Source organism: Poeciliopsis prolifica, unplaced genomic scaffold (assembly GCF_027474105.1).
Source record: "Poeciliopsis prolifica strain line A6 unplaced genomic scaffold, Auburn_PproV2 SCAFFOLD018, whole genome shotgun sequence".
In the NCBI taxonomy this organism is placed as follows: domain Eukaryota; kingdom Metazoa; phylum Chordata; class Actinopteri; order Cyprinodontiformes; family Poeciliidae; genus Poeciliopsis; species Poeciliopsis prolifica.
Window position 1 is genome coordinate 4,846,324 of NW_026562393.1, and position 5,159 is coordinate 4,851,482.

The following is a 5,159-nucleotide window of genomic DNA, read 5'->3' on the forward strand; positions in this document are numbered from 1 at the left end:
GTGAAGAGTCAGCAGGAATGATGAGGAGAGGCCAACTCTGCGCGGTATTTTTGTTGGACCAAAGCACATAACCAGAGCTGAGCAGATAAGAAGTCTAATCGGCTTGAGATTAGCGTGAGCCCCTCAACCAGGTGAACGGGTGAGGTCCTGTTCACAACAGGGAGGAGGAGCCGCTGCAAGACAAGGCAAGAGAAAGTGGAGATCAGGGGAAGATGAAATGAAAATAAGGTGTAAAACCAGCTAAAAGGTGAATAAACACTTTTATTCTGTTTGGTAAAAGGGCCATGTACAAGAAATAGCTCTCTTGTAGAGTCCCTTTGTTTTCTTCATTTTTAAACACTCTTGAGAGTCTATCATGAAAAGTCATTTTCAACCAAACTGGCCCCATCCAATTCCAAACCTGATAACTGCTTGCGCCAAACTTTGGTGGCAACAACTACCATCTAGAACTTATTGTTTCCGGCAAATAACCTTTTATGTCACTGAACATTGGCCTACTCTATGTAGAATTGATTTAATTCAGCCTCTTTGGAGGATTTTAAGCATGACTGCGCCGTTAAAGGGTGATACCTTGACTAGACCACTCCCAGACCTTAACATTGGGTTGTTAATTTTTAGCCACCGACCTGCCAGTGTGCCTTGATTCACTGTCCAGCTATGTACTGGAGCTGTGCTTGAGCTTAAGGGCACAAAGTGAAGCCCGGAAAATCTCCAGAACAGAATTAATTGTTCTATTAATACAGGTTCTAAAACAGCAAATCATGCCCAGACCATCACACTACCACAATCACGCTTTAGTGTTGGAATGATCTTTTTGTGAAACACAGTTAGTTATGTTCCAGATGTTACAGGCAGCAGACCTTCCAAAAACGTACATTTTTGTATCAGACGTCCAGAAAATAATTTTACAAAAGACTTTGGGACCATCAAGATTTTGTGGATGACGGTTTATACTATGGTTCACTAGAGTCCTAAAGCTTTTTGTAATGCTTTTGTAATGCTTTCAAGACAAACTGATGTAATTTACAGCTGTAGATCCACTTCAACCCTAACCTTTACCGAAGTAAAAGTTCAAAGGAATCAATAAAAGTAAAAATTAAATTACATTTGTAACTGCATGTAAGATTTTGACATTTACTCATGTAGAAGTGCGTGTAATTTTATATGCTTATTTACTGTAAACTAACCTGCTAGTGTTTTTCCTTTTTGAGGCTATTTTTATGGACGTGTCACTGCAAATCTAATTCATTCATCCTCCAAGACTCTTGTGAAACATTCGGGAGTGCTGATTGTTTATTTAGATGGAAGATCCAGTTAGAACTGATTCAGTCACATCAGAGGCCACAAGAGGGCGTGTTTTCATCATGATGTACCCTGTCTGCTCCTTACACACTCATCCAAACTTTAGAAATAAAACATTTATAGCTAACCCCAAGTAGATATAATTGACTTCTATCACTTTTAGTTAGATGATTAAAAAAAACTTCAAATAATAAAAAAAAAGTCTTTCACGGAAGACGAATCTGTTGATTAGCATTTTAATTCAGTTCTTTGAGGGGTAAAAAATTCCCTATGACGATCTTAATAATAATTATCATGACTCCAGACATAATTGATCAATTGTATCTCAATAAAACATCTACAAAATACATAATTATAGCATCATTTATTCAATAATAAGGATTTTTTTTTAGAAGGTGCATTTTAAAACTTCAACAAAAATATTCCAAGTGAAAGGGAGTAAATCTCATCTCACCTAAGACAGGAAAAACAAAATGCAAATGAATGATGAACTATGTAAGAAATATATTGCAGAAAATTAGTGCTCTTTTCAGGGTTCAGTAACAAATTAACATCAGATTTTTATTTTTTTTTTTACCTGCATCCTTTAAATGAACTGACAATTAAGAATTGTATTTTAACTCTACAAGTTAAAATATAGTATAGAAGTATAGAAAGTATAGAAGTATTCATCCACTTTAAACTATGTATTTCATTGGGATTTTATATCATAGACAAACACAAAGTGTTGCATAATTGTGAAGTGAGGAAAAGGAAACATGCTTTTATTTTTTTTATCAATATCAATTAGAAAAATGTGATATGTGTGTTCTAGCCCTCTTCCTTCTGTTACCTCAAATAAAGTAAGATCAGTTAAATTATATTTAGAAGTCTTTCATTTAGTGGATAGAGTCCACTGGTGTGTGATTTAATTTCAGTATAAATGCAGCTCATGTGTGAAGGCCTTAAAGGTTTGTTAGAGAACATCAGTGAAGAAGCCACGTCATGAAGACTGAGGAACGCAGCAGACAGACTAGGGGTAATGTTTTGGAGAAGTTTAAAGCAGGCATTGAACAACTCATTGAGCAGTGATCAGTCCAACATGGTAAACCTACCAAAACATCACCTTCCAGTTGGACTGAAAGGCTGGGCAAGGAGAGCATTAATTAATTCAGGGTGCAAATGAACTTCCAGGGTGTGATCCCATGTGTGTCAGGTGTTTCCTTTAAGGTCTTGGGGAACGCCGCTCACACACCTTACTTTACAGTGACTATGGCAGACAGAGCAGAGAGCGCCCGTGACTGGTAGATGTGTTGGGCTAGAAGAAGGGCATTGTTGGAGCTATGAGAGGACAATGCACTGCCCCCGCCCTGAATACTCGCCATACCAGCTGACCAGCCATTACCAGCTCTGCTGTCCTGTTACCGTTCCTACTGCTCTGACACACACACACACACACACACACACACACGCACACGCACACACACACACACCCACACACACACACACACACACACACACACACACACACACACACACACACATGCAGATGACCTCCAGGATAAGTTTAGTCTTACAAGCTGAAATGCTCTGAGTCAAACAGTGAACAAGAGAGAGAAACCTGGTGGGAGGCGCAGCAGTGAATGATAAAAAGCTTAATCCAAGGCATACACTGAAATTGTTTCAACACTGCCCTTCTTCTTTCTCTCTGTGTGTGTGTGTGGGCGTGGTTGTGTGTGTGTGTGTGTAACTTGCAGCAAGTTAAGTTTAGACCCTTGCATCTATCTATGCCCCTTCAGTGGCAACATTTCTGCAGCCCATAGGTTGCAGCAGCCACCCAGAGAAAACAAACACAACCTCTCACACCTTTGTATTATTTCAGGATCCTGGACAAATGTTCTCAGAGTGGAGGCTGAGGGGGAACGGGTTCCTCAGCTAAACAGGATCACAAACCAGTAACACGACTGTAAGCAATAACACGTTTAAATTTCACATGGACGGGAATCCCTGTTAAGATTAAAAAAGGACCTCCACATAGTGACACTTTTTTATGACATGGAACTACTTGCTTCAAGTGTCATTCCACTGCTGATTTATTTACGTCTATTGCTTATTGCTCGACATAAGTAGTTAAATCTACATCATCCTGGTTAAAGTTCTGATTTATTTATTTCATAAAAGCTGAAGAAATAAGCTATTTAACAACCAATTAGTAAGAATGGATAAAGCTATTATTTTACATAATTTTTTTTTTGTTTATTTTTCCACTTTTTCTCTCAGAAGAAAAAAATGTCTTCGTCTGGAAAAATAAAATCTCTTAGTGTTTGTGGAAATCTTCAGCTCCATGTTATTCAACTTCAGTCAGATATTTTTTGGGATCAAATTCTTGCCTAACAACAAATCATACTCTCACAAAACTTGTGGATATAGACACTCTAATATTTCCCACAAACTTTTAAGTTCAAGTTTTTCAAGTCAAAGAAATATAAAAAAAAATAAACAAATAATCTTACACAGACCTTATTTCTCTGTGTGAAATTACAGAAGCACAATAGTAAAGAAAACTAAAAGTTAACAGCTGGTTGAACACAATTTCTGATTCAAAATTGATAGGTAGGACAATTTTTCTTTTATCTAACAAGACATAATTTCTGTTGCTTTATGTTTGTTGATTTATTTGATTGCATTTAAAATGTGTAAAATGTAAATATTGTTTATGCAAATGTCATTGGGAATTTAAACTACAAATGTATTAAAACAAGATGCATTTGTATTCACTGATTGAGATTTGCATATTTTGTCACACAACTGCAAGCCTTGTTTGATGGACCAACACTAACTAGCACATAAGTTGAACATGGCAGGAAAAGGATGCATGGTAGTTAGTTTTTCTTTGCTCTTCTTCATTTTTATTTTTACAGATTAAAATGGGAAAAATGCTACATTTTTTGAAATTCATACATCTTTACTGTGATAAATAAAATCCAGAGCATGAGATGACTTACAGAAAACTTTTAACTAGCAAATAGTAAAAAAAAAAGTACTAGTCAAAACAGACCTTTTTAGCTATACACACACAACAAAAAACAACAACTATATGGCCTAAAACTGAACTCACTATTCACCAGAGTGAAGCATGGTGGTGGCTGCATCATTCTGTGGGATAAATGGCACTAATCAGAGTAAGTAAGGGCCTCAACATGATTGAGACTGGGGTAGAGCTTCACCTTCTAGCAGGACAGTAACCCTAGCCGTACGACATAAAGCTACAATAGCATAGGTGCTGACATTTAGATCAAATCATATTCTTATTTCAGAATGGCACAGTCATAGTTCAGTCCTTAATCCATTGAGAGAATATGGGGGAGGCCTCAAAAACAGTTTTTTGCCGAAGACAACATACACCACACTTCTCAGATTTAATTTGTAGATATATTTTTTAAATTGTTAAGACTGTGGTAGTAATAGTGGAAATATAACACAGTTCATTGGATATTCACACTTCAGTACCAAATTGCAGTAATGATGTAATCAGAAAATGAATAAAGATCTAACGCTGTAGGAGTTAAATCAACCCCAAATCCCGCAGTTTCTGGTACCTGAATGTCCCTAAGTTTTATTTAAAAATAAATAAATAAATAAATACAAATAAATAGTGACAGACAGCGCCTGCTGCAGAACAGGTGGCCATATCTTCAGTGGCCGGTTATATTGTTATGGGCTTTTTAACAGACAGTGTGGGGTGTCCGCGTGCGTGAGCGCGCGGCAGAAAATGAGGCGGAGGGGCGGGGGCAAGCCGAGGGGCGCGAGCCTCCCCCCCCTCCCCCCCCCCCTCCTCCTCCTCCTCCTTCCCTCTCCCTCTGATATCGGCGACGCGC